We start from the raw sequence: 22,407 nt of genomic DNA on the forward strand, positions 1-22,407 counted from the left end.
CCTTACAACAGATTTTACATTTACTATCTTTCTTAGAATTCTGGTCAGGACCTGGTGGGCCTCTAGACATGCACCAAGCCACATGGGCAGCTAGTAGCTGAGTATGTCAGGTGTCCTTCCTCCTTTACTGTTCCTGAGCCCCAGCCTCTTCTTCCTGATCACAGTCACAGAGCACAGTATTGGCCGTGGGCAGGAGCTCATCTACACTGCTATTAGGGTTTGTCTGGATCTGTTTTTGTAATTTTCTCCTGATGTCAGATGATGACTGTGAGAGGATTTTATCTCTCAGAATTACTTGTCCCTCATATGTGTCTAAATCTAGATCAGTATATTAAATGAGAGTGTTTCTCTGTCTTTCTAAGAAAGTAACAGGATTTTCCTCTGGTCCCTGACTAATGGCAGCAACATTTGAATAGTTAATAACTTTTTGCCTGTCATTCTTTTTTTTAAATTTAAATTTTATTTTATTTTGGTATCATCAATCTATAATTACATGAAGAACATTATGTTTACTAGGCATCAATCTTCACCAAGTCCCCCCCCACATACCCCTTCAGTCACTGTCCATCAGCATAGTAAGATGCTGTAAAATCACTACTTGTCTTCTCTGTGTTGCACAGCCCTCCCTGTGACCCCCATGCACTATACATGCTAATCGTAATGCCCTCTTTCTCTTTCCCTGCCCTCATCCCTCCCTTCCCACCCATCGTCCCCAGTCCCTTTCCCTTTGGTAACTATTAGTCCATTCTTGGGTTCTGTGATTCTGCTTCTGTTTTGTTTCTTCAGTTTTCCTTTGTTCTTCTACTCCACATATGAGTGAAATCAATTGGTACTTGTCCTTCTCCACCTGGCTTATTTCACTGAGCATAATACCCTCTAGCTCCATCCATGTTGTTGCAAATTGTGGGATCTGTTTTTTTCTTATGGTTGAGTAATATTCCATTGTGTATATGTACCACATCTTCTTTATCCATTCATCTACTGATGGACATTTAGGTTGCTTCCATATCTAGGCTATTGTAAACAGTGTAGCGATAAACATAGGGGTGCATCTGTCTTTTTCAAACTGGAGTGCTGCATTCTTAGGGTAAATTCCTAGAAGTGGAATTCCTGGGTCAAATGGTATTTCTATTTTGAGCATTCTGCAGAACCTCCATACTGCTTTCCACAATGGTTGAACTAGTTTACATTCCCACCAGCAGTGTAGGAGGGTTCCTCTTTCTCCACAACCTCACCAACATTTGTTGTTTGTTTTTTTGATGATGGAGATCCTTACTGGTGTGAGGTGATATCTCGAGGTGGTTTTAATTTGCATCTCTCTGATGATTAGCAATGTGGAGCATCTTTTCATGTGCCTGTTGGCCATCTGGATTTCTTCTTTAGAGAACTGTCTATTCAGCTCCTCTGCCCATTTTTTAATTGGATTATTTGCTTTTTTTTTGTGTAGGCATGTGAGCTCTTTATATATTTTGGATGTCAATCCTTTATTGGATCTGTCATTTATGAATATGTTTTCCCATACTGTAGGATACCTTTTTGTTCTATTGGTGGTGTTCTTTGCTGTACAGAATTAAAGACCTGAATGTAAGTCATGAAACCATGAAACTCTTAGAAAAAAACATATGCAAAAATCTCATGGACATAAGCGTAAGTGACTTCTTCATGAACATATCTCCCCGGGCAAGGGAAACAAAGGCAAAAATGAACAAGTGGGACTATGCCTTGTATTTCTTTATTTCACATGATTGCCATGGCTAGGACGTCCAGTACTATGTTGAATAACAGTGGGGAGAGTGGGAATCCCTGTCTTGCTCCTGATCATAGAGGAAAAGCTTCCAGCTTCTCGCTGTTAAGTATGATGTTGGCTGTGGGTCTGTCATATATGGCTTTTTATGATGTGGGGTACTTGCCCTCTATACCCATTTTGAGAATTTATTATAATGAATGGATGTTGAATTTTGTCGAATGCTTTTTCAGAATCTATGATCATGTGGTTTTGGTCCTTCTTTGTGGTGGATGTCCATCCATGTGGTGGATGATGTTGATGGGTTTTTGAAAGTTGTACCATCCTTCCATCCATGAGATGAATCCCACTTGATAATGGTGTATGATCCTCTTTGTGTATTTTTTAATTTAGTTTGATAGTATTTTGTAGAGTAGTTTTGCATCTATGTTCTTCAGGGATATTGGTCTGTAGTTTTTCTTTTTCTGTTGGATCTTTGCCTGGTTTTGGTATTAGAGTGATGCTGGCTTCATAGAATGAGTTTGGAAGTATTTCCTCCTTTTCTATTTTTTGGAAAACCTTAAGGAGAATGGGTATTGTGTCTTCTCTACATTTCTGATAAAACTCAGTGGTGAATCCATCCGGCTCAGGGATTTTGCTCTTGGGTAGTTTTTAGATTACCGATTTAATTCTGTTGCTGGTAATTGGTCTGTTTAGATTTTCTGTTTCTTCCTGGGTCCATCTTGGAAGGCTGTATTTTTCTAGGAAGTTGTCCATTTCTTCTAGGTTATCCAGCTTGTTAGCATACAGATTTTCATAGTATTCTCTAATAAATTTGTATTTCCGTGGGGTCCATCATGATTTTTCCTTTCTCATTTCTGATTCTGTTGATGTGTGTAGATTCTCTTTTTCTCTTAATAAGTAAGTCTTGCTAGGGGCTTATCTATTTTGTTTATTTCCTCAAAGAACTAGCTCTTGGTTTCATTGATTTTTTCTATTCTTTTATTCTCAATTTTATTTATTTCTTCTCTGTTCTTTAATATACCCCACCTTCTGGTGACTTTAGGCCACATTTGTTCTTCTTTTCCAGTTTCAATAATTGCTACATTAGACTATTCATTTGGGATTGTTATTTCTTCTTTAAATAGGCCTGGATTGTTATACACTTTCCTCTGAGAACTGCCTTTGCTGCATCCCACAGAAGTTGGGACTTTGTGCTGTGGTTGTCATTTGTCTCCATATATGGCTTGATCTCTGTTTTAATTTGGTCATTGATACATTGACTATTTAGGAGCATGTTGTTAAGCCTCCTTGTGTTTGTGAGCCTTTTTGTTTTCTTTGTACAATTTATTTCTAATTTTATGCCTTTGTAGTCTGAGAAGTTTGTTGGTAGAATTTCAGTCTTTCTGAATTTACTGAGGTTCTTTTTGTGGTCTAGTATGTGGTCCATTCTGGATAATGTTCCATGTGCACTTGGAAGAATGTGTATCCTGCTCCTTTTGGGTGTACAGTTCTGTAAATGTCTGTTAAGTCCATCTGTTCTAGTGTGTTATTATGTGCCTCTGTGTCCTTGCTTATTTTCTGTCTGGTGAATCTGTCCTTTGGAGTGAGTGGTGTGTTGAAGTGTCCTAGAACAAATGCATTACATTCTATTTCCTCCTTTAATTCTGTTAGTATTTGTTTCACATATGTTGTTGCTCCTGTATTGATTGCATATGTATTTATAATGGTTATACACTATTGGTGAGCTGACCCCTTTATCATTATATAATTTCCTTCTTGTTACTTTCTTTGTTTTGATGTCTATTTTGTCTGATACAAGTAATGCAACACCTGCTTTTGTCTCCTTATTGTTTGCATGAAACATCTTTTTCCTTCTCTTGACTTTTAGTCTGTGTATGTCTTGGTTTTGAGGTGGGTCTCTTGTAAGCAGCATATAGCTGGGTCTTGCTTTTTCCTGTTACTCTGTGTCCTTTGATTGGTGCATTTAGTCCATTTACGTTTAGGGTGATTGTTGAAAGATATGCACTTACTGCCATTGCAGGCTTTAAATTGGTAGTTACCAAAGGTTCCAGGGTAGGTTCTTTACTATCTAAACGTCTATCTTAACTCTCTTATTAAGCTATTTAAACATAGTCTGATGATTCTTTATTTTTCTTCCTTCTTATTCATCCTTCTCCATTCTTTATATGTTAGGTCTTTTATTTTGTACTCTTTTGTGTTTCCTTTGACTGCTTTTGTGAGTAGTTGATTTTATTTTTTGCCTTTAGTTAGTATTTGGTTTGTCTGCTTTCTTTGCTGTGATTTTATTTTATGTGCTGACATCTATTTAGCCTTAAGAGTGCTTCCATTCCGAGCAGTCTCTTTAAAACATCTTGTACAGGTGGTTTGTGTGAGGCAAATTCCCTCAACTTTTGCTTCTCTGGGAATTTTTTAATCCCTCCTTCATATTTGAATGATAATCATGCTGGGTACAGTATTCTTGGTTCAAGGCCTTTCTGTTTCATTGCATTAAATATATCATGCCATTCTCTTCTGGCCTGTAAGGTTTCTGTTGAGAAGTCTGATGATAGCCTGATGGGATTTCCTTTGTAGGTGACCTTTATTTCTCTCTCTGGCTGCCTTTAATACTCTTTCATTGTCTTTTATCTTTGCCATTTTAATTATTATATGTCTTGGTGTTGTCCTCCTTGGGCCGCTTGTGTTGGAGTTCTGTGGGCTTCCATGGTCTGAAAGACTATTTCTTCCCCCAGTTTGGGGAAATTTTCAGCAATTATTTCTTCAAAGACAGTTTCTATCCCTTTTTCAATCTCTTCTTCTTTTTGTACCACTATAATGCGGATATTGTTCTGTTTGGATTTGTCACACAGTCCTCTTCATATTCTTTCCTTCCTGGGGATTCTTTTCTCTCTCCCTGCTTCAGCTTCTCTGTTTTCCTGTTCTCTAATTTCTATTCCATTATCAGCCCCTTGCACCTCATCCAGTGTGCTCTTAAGTCCTTCCAGAGATTGTTTTATTTCTGTATTCTCCCTCCCAACTTGATCCTTTAGCTTTTGCACATTTCTCTGCAGGTCCATTAGCATGGTTATGACCTTTATTTTGAATTCATTTTCAGGAAGATTGGTTAATCTATTTCCCCAGGTCCTCTGTCATAGTTTGGGTAATTCTGGACTGGACCAAGTTCTTTTGTGTTTTCATTGCAATAGAGGTAGCTGTAGGCAAGTAGCATGTGTGTCAGCTGGAGAACAAAGTCCTTTCCTGCATGTTCACCTTGCCCTTCTCCACTGCCTGTGTCAGTACCCAAACACCTGGAGCAGCCTCCAGGTTAATCCCCTAAGCTGCCATGGATGGGGTTGCTGTCAGGGTAGCCCAGAGCCCTGCGGGGAGGGCAGGCATGCCGGGTGTGCTCTCCTGTAAGAACGGCACCCCTTCACACCTTGCTTCAGTTTCCATTGCCAGCACCAGGCAGTTTCATGCTGGCTGTGGCCTCTGGATCTGGACTGGGAAGCTGCATGCCTGGAGGAGACTCTGGGAGTTTGCTGTGTGTGCAGCCACTCTCCTGCTGCTCCACCTCTGCAGGCAGGCACTGCTGCTCTCTGGCTGCTTGGCCGCTGTGTCTGGGCCATGCGAGCTGCAGAAATGACTGGCAGGCTGCTTATTGCCATGAGGGGCTTCAAGGGTGCATTGCCACCCAGGTGCCTGGGTTGCCCAAAGTTCCTCAGAATTCCCAGCCTGCTGGGATGAGTGTGCTGGAACCCTTTTGTCCAGCTTTGAGGCCCCTGTCCCTTTGAGATTTTCAAAAAGCACTTGCTTTTCTTTTGTTCCAGGGGAGATGGCTGCAGAGACCTGCTCACAGATTCTGCTTTTCCGTTTCTCTACTATCCACCCCACCATGTAATGTGTGTCTGTGCTCCCAGTCCGATTACTAGAGCTGCTATTTAGCATTCCTGGGATTCCACTCCCTCCCCACTCTGACTCCTTTCCTCCCACAGGAGAGCTGGGGTGGGGGGAGTGATCGGATCCTACTGGGCCATGGCTTGTATCTTAGCTCCTTTGTGAGGTACTGAGTTCTCACAGATGTAGATGTAGACTGGCTGTTGTACTGTATCCACTGGTCTCTCTTTTAGGAATAGTTGTATTTGTTGTATTTTCAAGAATATATGTGGGTTTTGGGAGGAGATTTTTCCTGCCCTACTCACGCCATCATCTTGGCTCCAATTATCTAGTCTTTTCTTTTTAAGTGTCTCTGCATCTATCTGGGACCAATGAGAAAGGATACAGCCCAGTGGAATGGTAGCTGGAATGGATCCCTGGTTGCCCATCTAGGAAGAAATGAAAGGGTTATAGAGCCTAGCATCCCAGGGTCTATCCTGGAGATCTCAGCATCCCCAAAGCTGTAAATTTATTCCTCTTTTGGATGTCTCTGGCAACAGGATGGAGGACTGAAAGACTAATCCTGTGGAATAAGTTAGAGAGCACAGCATACCAGGGTCTGTCCCAGAGGTCCTGGCACAGCTGGCTTCCCAGGACTTTAACGCATCCCACCTTAGATGTCTCCAAGATGGATATGGAGGACTAATCTTGTGGCATCCTAGTGAAGGGTAAAAGGGTGCTTGCTATGATCTGAGATAATCCCAACAGCTGGAGACAGTGGAAATCAAGGCTGGCAGAAGGTCTTCGTGGGAGCCGGAAGGTGGTTCAACCAAATTTAAACTGGAAAGGAGATAGTGTCAGGCATCCAAAAAAACCTATTTGGGAGATGGCCAGGGGTTGGACTTGGGTGTGATTTACTGTGTGCCTGATTGCACAGATGTTGTCTTGTGGGTGGCAGGGAGACTAATGCTCTGTGCCCAATCTGTGACCACCTTATCCTGTCATGGGAGTTTTCCAGCAGTGGCCTGCCCTAGTGGCATTTTAGTGTGGCTGACCTGTGCCAGCTTTTGGCCAGAATGGCTGCCAAGCAGAAAATGGAAGTAAAAGTAACTTACAAGACAAGGAGGCTCAAGATTGCAGTATGAGTAAGGTGGCAGAAACTCAACTCCGAAAACCATATATATTTTTGAAAACACAACAAATATAACTATTCCTGAAAGAGAGAACAGAAGATGCAGTACATCAGCAAGGCCACATCTACATCTGCGAGAACTCAGTATCTCATGGAGGGGGTAAGGTTCAAAGCCATGACCCTGCCCTACATGAGCACTGAGATGGAGACAGTGAGTGGGTCCCCACATCTGCCCCCCTTGGAACAAAAGGGAATCATATGCTTTTTAAATGTGTTAAAGGGACAAGGGCTCAACAACTGAACAAAATCATCCCTGCACACTCAGCCCAGCAGGCTGGGAATCTTGAGGAACTTTGGGCTCTCTAATCCCTGGGGGTAAAGCAGCCCTGAAGCCCATAATGGCAATAAGCAGCCTCCCATTTGTTCCTGCTGACGGGCATTGCAAGCAGACCAACTGACCTGCCAGAGCTGCAGAGCAGCCAGAGAGCAGCCCCACCCACAGCAATCACACAGAGTCTCCTCCCAGCACGCAGCTAACCAGGAAAGGCAGTGGAAGCTAGAGCAAGGTCCAGAAGGCATGAAGGGACACCGTTCTCACAGGAGAACACACCCAGCTAGGCTGCAAGCCCCCGCACTGCCCTAGGCTGGCCAGAGGGTGGCTACCCCATGGCAACTCAGGAGATCATCTCAGAGACTATCTCCCAGTGTGTGGGTAACTGGCACAGGCAGTAAGCCAGAGCAAAGTCTAGAAGGCTTGAAGGGGTACCGTTCCCGCAGGAGAACACACCAAGTGTGGCTGAGTCCCCCTGCAATTTTCTAGGCTAGCCTGAGATTATCCCAGAGAATGGCTTCGAGTGTGTGGGTAACTGGCACAGTCAGCAGAAGAAGGGGTAAGGTCCAGAAGGCATGAAGGAGCCATTGTCACAGGAGAACACACCTGGCATTGCTGTGACCCCTTGAGGATGCTCTGCTATCCCAGGAGAGCCCCATCTAAGGCAACTCAGGAGATAATCCCAGAGGCTGCTCCTGGCATGCAGATATGTGGCAGAGACAACCAACAAGCAGGAAGGGACTTTGTTCTCCCAGCTGACACACATGCCACCTGCCTGCGACCACCTCTATCAACACGAAAAGGCAGAAGAATTTGATCCAGTCAATAATCACCCAGACAACCCCAGAGAGAGGGTCTGGTGACATAGATATAACTAATCCTCCTGAAAAAGAATTCAAAATAAAAGTCATAAATATACTCATGGACCTGCACAGAAATGTGCAAGAGCTAAGGGATGAAGTCTGGAAGGAGATAACAGAAATGAAACAATCAATGGAAGGGCACAAGAGCAGACTGGATGAGGTGCAAAGGTGCAAGAGATGGTTAATGGAACAGAAATCAGAGAACAAGAATACAGAGAAGCTGAGGCAGAGAAAGGTAAAAGGATCTCCAGAAATGAAAGAATATTAAGAGAACTGTATGGAACAATATTCATATTATAGGGATACCAGAAGAAGAAGAAGAGAGAAAAAGGAATAGAAAGTGTCTTTGAAGAAATAATTGCTGAAAACTTCCCCAAGGTGGGGAAGGAAATAGTCTCTCAGACCATGCAAGTCCAGAGATCTCACAAAACAAGGTACCCAAAGAGGACAAAACCAAGACATATAATAATTAAAATGGCAAAGGTCAAAGACAAAGACAGAGTATTAAAGGCAGCCAGAGAGAGAAAAAGATCACCTACAAAAGAAAACCCATCAAGCTATCATTACACTTCTAAACAGAAATATTACAGGTCAGAAGAGAATGGCATGATATATTTATGCAATGAAACAGAAGGGCCTTGAACCAAGAATACCGTATCAAGCACAATTATCACCTAAATTTGAAGGAGGGATTAAACAATTTCCAAATAAGCAAAAGTTGAGGGAATTTGCTTCCCGCAAACCACCTCTACAGGGTATTTTAAAGGGACTGCTCTAGATGGAAGGACTCCTCAAGCTAAACAGATGTCACCAGAGAAAATAAAATCACAGCAAAGAAAGAAGACTAAATACAAACTAAAGGCAAAAAATAAAATCAACTATCCACAAAACAGTCAAAGGAAACATAAAAGAGTACAGAATAAAATACCTAACATAAAAGGAATGGAGGAGGAGGAATAAGAAGGGAGAGAAATAAGGAATCATCAGATTGTGTTTATAATAGCTTAATAACAAAGTTAATTTGACAGTTACATAGTAAAGAAGCTACCCTTGAACCTTTGGTAACCACGAATCCAAAGCCAGAAAAGACAATAAGTATATATCTATTGATAATCACCTTAAACATAAATGGCATGAATGCACCAATCAAAAGAAATAGACTCACAGAATGAATAAAAAAGCAAGACCCATGTATATGCTGCTTACAAGAGACCCACATCAAACCCAAAGACATACACAGACTAAAAGTGAAGGGATGGAAAAAGATATTCCATGCAAAGAATAGGGACAAAAAAGGTGTAGCATTACTTGTATCAGACAAAATAGACTTCAAACAAAGAAAGTAACAAGAGACAGAGAAGGACGTAACATAATGATGAAGAGGTCAGTCCCACAAGAGGATATAACCATTATAGATATCTATGTACCCAAGACAGGAGCACCGACACATGTGAAACAAATACTTACAGAGTTAGAAGAGTAAATAGAATCCAATGCATTCATTTTAGGAAACTTCAACAAGCCAATCACTCCAAAGGACAGATCCACCAGACAGAAAATAAGGAAGGACACAGAGGCACTGAACAACACATCAGAACAGATGGGCCTAACAGACATCTACAGAACTCTGCACTGAAAAACAGCAGGATGCACATTCTTTTCAAATGCACATGGAATATTTTCCAGAATAGACCTCATACTAGGCCACAAAAAGAACCTCAGTAAATTCAAAAAGATTTAAATTCTACTAACCAACTTCTCAGATCACAAAGGTATAAAACTAGAAATAAATTGTACAAAGAAAACAAAAAGCCTCACAAACTCATGGAGGCTTAACAACGTGTTCCTAAATAATCAATGGATCAATAACCAAATTAAAACAGAGATCAAACCATATATGGAGACAAATGACAACAACAGCACAATGCCCCAACTTCTGTGGGCTGCAGTGAAGGTATTTCTAAGAGGAAAGTATATAGCAATCCAGGCCTGTTTAAAAAAGGAAGAACAATCCCAAATAAACAGTCTAATGTCACAATTATTGAAACTGGAAAAAAGAAGAACAAATAAAGCCCAACGTCAACAGAAGGAGGGACATAATAAAGATCAGAGAATAAATAAATTGAGAATAATACAATATAAAAAATCGTGAAACCAAGAGCCAGTTCTTTGAGAAAATAAACAAAATAGATAAACTGCTAGCTGTACTTATTAAGAGAAAAAGCGAATATACACACATCAACAGAATCAGAAATAAGAAGGGAAAAATCAGCATGGCCCCCACAGAAATACAAATAATTATTAAATAATACTATGAGAATCTATATGTTAACATGCTGGAAAACCTTGAAGTGGACAACTTTCTAGGAAAATACAAACTTCCAAAACTGACCAAGGAAGAAATTGCTAATCTAAACAGACCAATTACCATCAACAAATTTAAATCGGTAATCTAAAAGGTACCCAAGTACAAAAGACCCAGGCCAGATGGATACACCACTGAATTTTATCAGACATGTAAAGAAGACATAATACCCATTGTCCTTAAAGTTTTCCAAGAAATAGAAAAGGAGGGAGTACTTCCAAATTCATTCTATGAAGCCAGCACCACTCTAATACCTAAACCAGGCAGAGACACCACACACACACACAAAAAAAATCTACAGACCAATATCACTGAAGAACATACATGCAAAAATACTCAACAAAATATTAGCAAACCGATTTCAAAAATATATCAAAAGGATCAGACACCACAATCAACTGGAATTCATCTCAGGGATGCAAGGATGGTACAACATTCAAAAATCCATCAACATCATCCACCACATCAACAAAAAGGACAAAAATCATATAATAAATTTCTAGATGATGAAAAAGCATTTGACGAAACTCAATATCCTCTCATGATAAAAATTCTCAACAAAATGGGTTTAGAGGGAAAGTACCTCAGCATAATAGAGGCCACATATGACAAACCCACAGCCAACATCATACTTAACAGCGAGAAGCTGGAAGCTTTTCACCTAAGATCAGGAACAAGACAGGGATGCCCACTCTCCAGACTGTTATTCAACATAGTACTGGAGGTCCTAGCCATGGCAATCAGGCAAAACAAAGAACTACAAGGCACCCAGATTGGTAAAGAAGAAGTCAAACTGTCATTGTTTGCAGATGACATGACATTGTACGTAAAAAACCCTAAAGACTCCAATCCAAAACTACCAGAACTAATATCTAAATTCAGGAATGTTGCAGGATCAAAATTAATACACAGAAATCTGTTGCTTTCCTATACACTAATGATTCACTAGCAGAAAGAGAAATCAGGAAAACAATTCCATTCACAATTGCATCAAAAAGAATAAAATCTAGGAATAAACCTAACCAAGGAAGTGAAAGACCTATAGTCTTAAAACTACAAGACACTCTTAAGAGAAATTAAAGAGGACACTAACAAATGGAAACTCATCCCATGTTCTTGGCTAGGAAGAATTAATATTGTCAAAATGGCCATACTGCCCAAAGCAATCTACAGATTCAATGCAATTCCTATCAAAATATAAACAGCATTCTTCAGTGAAGTGGAACAAATAGTTCTAAATTCATACGGAACCACAAAAGACCCTGAATAGCCAAAGCAATCCTGAGAAGGAAGAATAAAGCAGGGGGATCTTGCTTCCAAACTTCATGCTCTACTACAAAGCCACAGTAATCAAGACAATTTCTTACTGGCAGAAAAACAGACCCACATACCAGTGGAACAGAATAGAGAGTCCAGACATTAGCTCAAAAAAATATGGCCCATGAATATACAATAAAGGAGGCATGGATATATAATGGGGAAAGAAGAACAGCCTCTTCAACAGGTGATGTTGGCAAAACTGGACAGCTACATGTAAGAGAAAGAAACTGGATCATTGTCTAACCACATACACAAAAGTAAATTTGAAGTGGATGAAAGACCCAAATGTAAAACTCTTAGAAAAAATCTAAGCCCAAATCTTTTGGACATAAACATGAGCAACTTCTTCATGAACATATCACCCCAGGCAAGGGAAACAAAAGCAAAAATGAACAACTGGGACTATATTAAGCTTAGAAGCTTATGTACAGCCAAAGACACCTTCAATGGAACAGAAAGGCATCCCACAGTGTGGGAGAATATTTTCATAAATGACAGATCCAATTAAGTGTTGATATCCAAAATATATGAAGAACTCGTGCACCTCAACAAACAAAAAGCAAATAAGCCAATTAAAAATGGGTACAGGATCTGAACAGACACTTCTCCAGAGAAGAAATGCAGATGGCCCACAACACATGAAAAGATGCTCCACATCTCTGGTCATCAGAGAAATGTAAATTAAAACCACAATGAGATATGATCTCACACAAGTAAGGATGGCCACTATCCAGAAGACAAACAGCAACACATGTTGGCGAGGATGTGGAGAAAGGGGAACCTTCCTACACTGCTGGTGGGAATGTAAACTAGTTCAACCATTGTGGAAAGGATTTTGGAGGTTCCTCAGAAAACTCAAAATAGAAATACCATTTGACCCAGGAATTCCACTTCTAGGAATTTACCTAAGAATGCAGCCGCTCAGTTTGAAAAAGACAGATGAACTCCTATGTTTATTGTAGCACTATTTACAATAGCCAAGAAATGGAAGCAACCTAAGTGTCCATCAGTAGATGAATGGATAAAGAAGATGTGGTACATATACACAAGGGAATACTATTCAGCCATAAGAAGAAACAAATCCTGCCTTTTGCAAAAACATGGATGGAACTAGAGGGTGTTCTGCTCAGTGTAATAAACCAGGCAGAAAAAGACAAGTATCAAATGATTTCACTCATCTGTGGAGTATAATGAGAAAGGAAAAAAATGGAAGGAACAAAACAGCAGCACACTTACAGAACCCAAGAATGGACTAACAGTTACCAAAGGGAAAGGGACTGGGGAGAATGGGTGGGAAGGGAGGGACAGCGGGGAAAAGGGGACATTACATGTAGCATGCATAATGTAGGGGCAGGGCATGGTGAGGGCAGTATAACACAGAGAAGACAGGTAGTGGCTCTATAGTACCTTACTACACTGATGGACAGTGACTCTGATTGGGTTTATGGTGGGGACTTGATAATAGGGGGAGTCTAGTAACCATAATGTTGCTCATGTAATTGTACATTAATGATACCAAAATTAGAGAAAAATTACAATACATTCTGCTTTAAGCCTAGTTGTGGGCTGTCTTATAGGGACTCACACACTTTACTTTCAGGGAATTTAGGAAGAGATTGTGGCTATTTTAAGTGAACATTTAAATTTAGGTTTTCAATATTTGATACATGGATGGAAAAGTATTAAGATAGAAATTCTTTTGTGACAAAACACATTTTATAATAAGGAATATATGAGCTAATGTTGACTTTCCTGACATAGAAATCATATTATACTTGACCCTTGAACACACAGGTTTGAACTACTTAGGTTCACTTATGTGTGAATTGTTTTCAGTAAATATATTAAATATTTTACTGGATATTTTGACAATTTGAATAAACATGTTTTTCTCAATATTACTTTATTGTAAGAATCCCATGTATAATACATATAACATGCAAAATATATGTTAATTGACTGCTTATGCTATTGATAAGAATTCCAGTCAATGATAGGCTATTAATAGTTAACATTTTGGTAGAGACAAAAATATTATATGAGGATTTGACTACTTTGGGGATTGGCTCCCCAAAATGCTCACATTGTTCAAGGGCCAACTGTGTTACCACTACTGGTGGTCTTTCTTCCTTTCAGTCGATGCAGATTTATTTTTGCAGGTTAAGATGCTCCAATATTAGTGATTGTCATGATTGCTGTGAGTATTAAATACCTTACAGGCAATTAAGAAATTTCAAATAATTAAAGAAGAAAATAGATTGAGTTAATATAAGTTAAAATAAGGCATATGTATATTTCTCAGACATCAAAGAAAAGAACTCCTACCATTTACAACAATATGGATGGATTTAGAGGGTGTTATACTAAATGAAATAAGCCAAGCAAAGACAAATATCATACGATTTCACTTATCTGTATAATATAAAAGCAAATCAAAACAGAAAGAAAAAAATTGTAGACTCATAGACACTGAGGAGTGACTACTGGTTAACAAAGGGGAGGGGTTGGGCTGGGTTGGGTGGGGAGGGCGGTGAAGGGGAATCATCCACAATCACCATGTAAATTGGTCATGGGAATGGTAGTACAGCATGGAGAATATAGTAGTGATTATATAATATCTTTCTCTGTTGATAAGTAGTAACCACACTAGAGGGGGTGAGTGTTTAATAATATGGGTAATCATTGAACCGCTGTGTTGTATGTTTGAAAGCAACATAAGATTGTATGTCATTGATACTTCAATTTTAAAAATTTGCCAAAATAAAAGAGTATGTTGTGCTTATGTTACTCTAAAAGAAGATATGTCAAAGAAATAGTCAATCTTCCCATGTTTTCTTCTGCCTGCTACTTCTATAGCTTTTCTTCTTCCTTCCTAATTACAACCCTTAAATAGAATTCGTGCCTCATATCGAAATTACCGAGTATCATAATTCTTCCAAGTGGTAAAGATACCTCAAGACAAATGCTGGGCATAGAAGCCACAGGGCATAAATCTACAAAGAAGTAAAAAGCTAACCTTTTTAAACAATATGGCTTCTCTCTCACTTACCTTTTCATTTCCCTGTATGGCCCCAGAATATGACTGGTTAGCCAGAGACGGGTAAGATTCCTCAAGGGAGAAACAATCTAAGACAGGCACAGTCGCAGGGGGGCCATCAGGTGAGAAATTGGGGATCAACAGAGGTGAGGCTTAGAACCTCAACCCCCCCCTGTTTTGAGAGAAATCTGCATCCGTGGATGTTTTGTTGCCCTTGTCTAGCTTGGATTAATACTTAGTCTATAAGCACACACCTGATCATCTACACTTGCCCTCTTACAGCACTAAACTATGTTTTCACCTTTATCTTTCATCTACCTACCACTTCAGCATTTTATTTTAAAAAAATAATAATAATAATAAGGGAGAAATGTGGGATTCACATATAAATCAAGTATAAAAATCAAACGAATAATCATATTTGACGTGGTTGTTTATAGTTCATAATGTGTGATCAAAACCAAAGTTTCTGTGATGACTGCCTTTGCACTGTTCACCATGTAAGAACTTATTCACTATGTAAGAATTTGTTCACATGTATGAATTTGCTCGTTATGCTTCAGAAGATGGGAGACTGTTGAGAATTAGGCCTGGGGTTGATTAATGATTGTGCCTTGAGTCCCCTATACAGAATTTAATTGTTGTTAACAACCATTTGATCAATAAATATGAGAGATGCCCTCTCAAAAAAAAATAAACAAATAAAATAATCACCTGGAAAAAAAAAGAGTATGTTGGCTATCTACACTATTGGCAAGAATTTTATAGCCTTTTTGAGGCAACAAATATTTTCAAAAATTTAAGTAATTTTGAGTCAAGGAGAATAGTAGTTATAAGAATATGTCGAAACTCTAGTCTTCATATAAAAGTTTGACTTTTAACTTTTATAACATTGACAAAAGTAACTTTTAAGATTTTTCTTTCATTTAAAAATATCTATTTCATTTAGTTCAGGGTTTCTGCAAGAAAAAACACTCTGAGAATTCCTCATCCTGTATAATGAATGGTACATTAAAAAATCAGAATGGTCGCTATCCCATCTGAAAACATCAGTAGGCGGAAAAGTAGCATACATGGTAAATCATATTTTTAAAAATTCAGACACAGTAAATGATACATAGAATATGAAGAAAAAAAGAAAAAGAAACTCATTGATGAAGTTTTCACCTAGACAGCTGGTTGGTTTTGTTGCCTTTGATAACTGGGATGGGGACAGAAATAGCCAAATATGTGTTGAATGGCATTTGCTTCCATTCAAAGAACCCATAGGCCCTAAGGTTTGAAATTGTCAGAGCTTATACTAAAATGACAAAGAGCAAACTACTGATGACTTCAAGTCTAATCAAAGTCCACTCCAATCTTAGAGCACATTTCATGGTGGATTCCAATGACCTAATAACTGGATGGAGAGGTAGTTTGGAGGGGCTCTGATTCTGTGTTCCCAGAGGCCTAGGTCCCATACAATGTGCCCCACAGATTGATTAAAAATATCACTCATGAGTTAACTTTCCCATACACCACTGATAACACAGTCACCTCCCTACACACTCACTAGCACCCTTTTCTGATGCCACGCAGCAAGAGTAGACATTTTGGCAATTGTTAGTTCTCCAGTCTTATTCTACCATATGGGAACCATAGGTCAGTTTCTAATGTAACATGCCCAGCTGAGAAGCAATCCAGAGAGATCATTTTGGGTACTGGAAGTAATACCTAGAGTATCCACCATCCATCCCAGGCAGTTCCACAAACAGCTGATTTTTCTTCCCTCCAAAGATTGTGCATTTTATCCTGACCCATTACTTTCTTCTCTTCTTTCTTTCTGTACTGCCCTGTAACCTTTCCTCATCATCTCATCATAGGAATTTATCAAAAGCCCTTCCAATGGTCATCATGCTCTACAAACCCCAAACAAAACAAAAAGTAAAGATATTTTTAAAAGATAAATTTCATGTACTTCAACAGATTTAAATATTATAGAATTAAATCCTGCTTAAATATTATTGAACCGTGGCAGCCTTATCAGATAATGTTATCAATTAGCTTGATGCTAGAAAAGGATTCCACCTTTATCATGAGATGTTTGGTTAAAAAAGTGAAAATGTGCAATTTCATTTTGCTTGTGATCCTATTTATGTTTGTTTTTGAAGTGATTTACTGCCAATTGTAGCAGTGGCTGTCACATCTGTGATCACGTTTTGGAAAACAGGTTAGTATTATAATTTTTGATATTATAAGAATATTGATCTGCTTAATATTTCATATGCAAAAGAAAACCAAAGTGGAAAAACAAAATAAGGAGACACTTTCCAAGTCACACCTAGAATGATCACCTACATTTGAGAAAAAATATTCACATGCTAACAATAAATCTAAATGCTATGAGTACTTTGTAATAGTACCATTATGTGGAGTGGACATGGGAGTGACCTAATTATTCATATCCCTGAAAGGCAGAGATATCAGAAATGACACTGATGTAGGCATTTGGTTCTTCAGCCTTTCAAATACTAGAGTGTGTGCTGTTAATTGATTTTGGCTGAGTCCCAAGACTGAAGCTACACTTCTGAGCATCCCTGTTTAAAAGTCTTCTGCAAGATACTCAAATTTAAGAAACAGTTGTCTACACATTTGAAAAGTACTCTTGGGTGCTATGTATATAAACAATGAAAACTTCAAAGAGACATACAATCTTTAATGTGAAGATGGCACTGTGCCCATGCTCTGAATGGCAGGAAGGGGTAGAAGAGGGATCTCAGGAATATGTTCCATGTAAAGTGAGAGCTGGCATGAACTCACAGATGGGGAGAAAGGAAAGAAGTCTCAGTTGCCACTCAAGACTGGACAAGGCTCTGGAGACAGAGACACTATTCAAGGGACTGATGTAATGTCTTCAGAGAATCTTTTATTATGTTGGGGGAATTGGAGCCTGCTAGTAGGAGTCATTTTCTGTAGCTCAGTAGTAGGATTCAGCTCTGAAGTTTCTTGCCAATTAACCAGTGGTTGCTAGAAGAAATTATCATGGGGGCATTGATAAACCAGAGGGCCTGTTAGTGTACAAGTGGTTTTGGCACCAAGTATTCTGAATAATTGAAACATTACATCAGCCTTGGAGACCCAGAGACCATGCTGAAAGGAGATATTGACCCCAGTTTGTTATGAACCTGAGGGAATCCACTTTTTCCTTCACTGCTTCATGAGGCAAAGGCAGGGCCTGGAGTTTCAAGGCATCTGTAAGTAAGCGTGATCTAAAGAGTACATCGTTGCCACTGACTCAGTGTAGCTCATCACCCCAAGAGATTACACTTTAGAGAAACACTTGATATACGTGTATAACAGTATATACATCAGATAATAAATCATTTTAGATTTTTTATTAGAGACTTAAATTTTTTTAGAGCAGTTTTAATTTCATAGCAAAATTGGGAAGAAGGCTCAGAGATTTCCCCATTTACCCCCTGCCCCTGACACATGCATAACCTCTCCCAGTATCAAGATCCCCTACTAGAAATTTACATTTGTTACAACTGGTGAACTTATATGGACACACCATAATCACCCAAGTCCATAGTTTACTTTGCGGTTGTCTCCAGGTGTTGAACATTCTTTGGGCTTGACAAATGCCCAATGACATGTGTCTATCATTGTATGCCATACAGAGTTTTAACCACGCTGAAAATCATCTGTGCTTCACCTATTCATCTCCTCCCCAACTCTTCATATTGTTTTTTTTAAATTATGAAATATGATAAAGGTAAATCTATCTTTAAGCCATGTCTTTGAGTTCCTCATTTTTAAGGAATTTCTTATAGGCTAAATAACCTGCAGACAGTCTGTTGCTGGAAGGTATCATGCCCGCTTACAACTCAAAGTTCTGGAAGTTCATCTACTTATAGAATTCTGTAACAAATCAGTCAGAGTAAATATTATACATCTCATTATGATTTTTTATACAGAAGATCTTTTTCTATTTGGCTAGGCATTTGAGCCTAGACTATATTCTAGAGAACAAAGAACCTTATGATACTATGCAATAATCTGAGGTCCTTCATTACCATGGCTTTCCTAACCCCTGCAAGCCATTTTGAATTAATATGTAGGTATTCAGGAGTAGATGAAAGCATTTTTATAAGTACATTATAAATTTTAGTATATTTTTATATATATTTATAAATTTTTATATTTTTATAAATATTCTCATTAACAGAAGCATAATCATATTCTCTCAAATCAAGCTTTCCAGATCAGTATTTTAATAATATTTAAATAGTAAGGGGAACTTTTTTTGCCTCAAAGAAACTCTCTTTCCTTCACAGGACATGTATATTTTAGTGTTTGGAAATTTTTATTTTACATATGTCACAGATAAAGTGGCTAAAAAATAGCTCTAAAATTGACATAAAAAATCTAAACCCAGATTTTTTGTGGATTGCAGATTTATCCATGTTCTTAATTAAAGCAACAAGAACAAAACAGGACATTCTTTTGCCTAATCCTTCACTCATTGTGTAGTGGTTATTAGATTTTACCACAAATAGTCTAGTCCTCTTCTTTTTTGGCACATAGTTAGATTGCATTTCCTGGAATCCTTGTGGAAATTTATGCTATTATCTCATAAAGCTGAATATTACCACATCTTGTATCCTACCAATTACAATATCCTAGGAGACATGCTTAAAAATCTTCAGAGTTACTATTCATACTAGATAAATATTCATTGACAGGATAATGGATAAATACATTTTGAAATATTCCACAATAGCATATGGTATAGCATTAGCAATGAGTCTACAAGTATATTTAACAACTGATAGAAAATTTAGTGCATAATATTGAATGAAAACACAAGAGAAGTTCCTAGAAGTCTGCATATTGTAGGCAAAGTTCTTTAAAATTCAAAACCAGGAATGATGAAAAAACATATATATGTGGTAAAGATCTTTTTTAGAATCAAGATAATTGGACTATTAAAAAATTGGGATATTGGTTACCTTTAGGGTAAGGCAGAGGACAAGATAGGGAAGGATCTGAAAATAGATTTAATTATTGGTAATATTTTAGTTCTTGAGATGATAGTAAGTTTACAGTATTCACTATATTACTTTAGTAAGTATAAAAAGATAACAACATAAAATAAATAAAATAAAAGATGGTAAAATGTTTGATAATGGGTGAATTATACAGTTGAAATTTTCTTGTAAGAGTGGGTTTTTTCTGTGTATCTGTTGGCTCTGCTCCCCCTGTGCTGACTCTGTTTGCCATCAGGCTGTCTCCCCTTGAGGTGCGGTTACCAGCAGAGGTCCAGGCCTGTACTCTCAGAAACCCTATCAGGAGAAAAAGTAATGACTTTGCTCCATAGTCCAAAAAAACATTGATTCCATATGTGATTTGCTAACAGATCCCTGACTCAGTCATTACAGGCTAGGGAAATGCTTTCCACTCAACCACACAGGGGCCATATTAGCACCCTTGGGAGGCAGTCACACTCACACTTTATATGCTGAAAATGGAGAACCTACAGTTTGTCAAAGAAAGAAAATGGGCTCCTGTGAGGCAAAAACAATCGAGACCCACTAAAACAGTTTTGCAACTCATCTTTAACATTATTATGAGCATATAGGATATTATCTGCAAAACTGTGTAGATATTTCTTCAGCAAAACAGCAAAAGTCCACCATAGGTTGAATGCATCTGGTTATTAATGCTGCATTCCACACCACATCATGAAAATTATTATGGGAAGAACCTGGCATTTCCTGTCCCTACTATAAATTCTAAACTCCTCAACCTGAGATACCATTACTAGCCATTAGAAATTTATTTCACTATCATCATTTTTTTGTTATCCCTGATTTTCATTCTAGGCTAATGTTGGGAAAGTGTGTGGAGGGAGAACAAAGCATCAGAAAAGGAGCAGTACCAGTCTCCACACTGAAATCCCTAGCACATGCCACCTGGGCGAGCTATTTGACTTCCAGGAGTTTTAGTCTCCTCTCATATGAGTGTCATTGTGAATTTTACCTCATGGATGAGTTATGTAAATGAAAAGATATAACTTAAGTAAAGTGGCCAAGAAAGAACTCAGTATACAAAAGGCATTCAATAAATATTTGGTGAAGAAGTAAAACTATTTCAATAAAATGTATTTCCTTTTACTGATATTAGCAAAACTAATGGAAGTTAACTTGCTCAGCATACATGTTAGTGCTGATACCACAGGCTGACAAACCTGTGTTTCCTTGGTCGGGGAGAGCTATAGCCTACAGCCTAAACCTCTGGTTTCAAGACATCATACTGCCTTCCCCAAAGTGTACTTGCAAATAAATTACAAGAGCTAGAAAATGTTGTGTCTCAAAGCACAGGCGCTGAATGGGATCAGAGTAGTTTTTTAGTAATCTACTTCTTCTTTAACCAAATACACTATTTTTTGTTCTCCCTGTTCTCTGTCACCCTCTCTGCCATCCATTTGTGCTTTCCTCTTTTTTCCTGGTGTCTTTGGTCAGCCTGAGGCACCTAGTCCACCACCCTTCTATTTGTATTTGGTTCTTGAATCTGAGGAAGGTTAACTTCCCCATCTATGGTCGAACTGGACAAACCTAAAATTTAAATTCACTACAACATCTGGGTTGTTTCTGACTAACAGGGGAAGGGAAACTTCAGGGAATACTGCTGTCAAGGATGCTAATACCTTAGGTCAATACATCTTAAAATATTCCCTCTAGAAGGCAGAAAGGGAATGTTTTTTTTCCCCAGTATTCTATGAGAAGGCTGCTTTCAAAATGGGAAGGAAATGCTTGACACGGATTCAGAGCACTCCAACAGGGAGTTGATGGACTCCTCACAGCTTTGCATTCAGGCATCTTATAGGTAATTCAACATGAATTTTAAATATATTTCCATATGTCTTGTGACTATATTACTCCTACTTCCTTTGGAAAGGAACAGAAAAAATATTTTTAAAAGTTTACTATTAATGTAGTAAATAAATATAATGAAATATAAGCTCAATTAAACCAATCTTTTGAACTCAACAAATATTTTATGAGCACCCTGTTTGTGAAAAACCATCATTGTTGTGTGGGGATAGAAGGAAGCATTTCATGTCCTAAGGCTGATTACAGTCTTTTGAGTTTCTTGAGTTGGCAGAATGTAAAGGTCACAAACACTTTTCATGTAAGGTAGCTTCTAGAGAATAGCAGCTTTTGTATCTCCACAAGACAGCTTTAAATAGAATGTAGTGTATCACAGTATAAAACTATTGCTCTTTGCATGGTTCTTAAGTAATATTCTAAGAATTTAATGCAGTTGAAACACATTTGAGATTTAGTTTGAAAATCAAACAATTATGGTAAGTTCAGAGGAAACACAACAATGTGGAGACTAAAAACTCTTATAATGAAGGTGAAAGCTAACATGCCTTATATGTTGGAGGGGAGTTTTGATCACTTAATTTGGGATTTTGAAGAATAAAGCATCTTGTGACAACCTGCCACAGAGAATGGCAAATTTTGTGTAAAAATAACAAGGGATTGTCCCAAAGAAAGAAGGTTAGTGTAACTAAATCAGAGAGGGTTGAATAGTTTGAGAGTCCTTAAGGAAAGGATTGATTCTCACTGTGGCTTCTGCAATAAAACAGAATTTTTAGGATAGAAGGATTCACCTAACACTTTGTATTCCACCCTTATTAATTCTCCACCTTTTTCTATATGCTTTCCTTTCAGCTCTTCTGTTACCAACCCCAAACAGTTTATTATTTTTCTGAC

This window comes from Manis pentadactyla, chromosome 18 (assembly GCF_030020395.1).
Source record: "Manis pentadactyla isolate mManPen7 chromosome 18, mManPen7.hap1, whole genome shotgun sequence".
NCBI lineage: Eukaryota > Metazoa > Chordata > Mammalia > Pholidota > Manidae > Manis > Manis pentadactyla.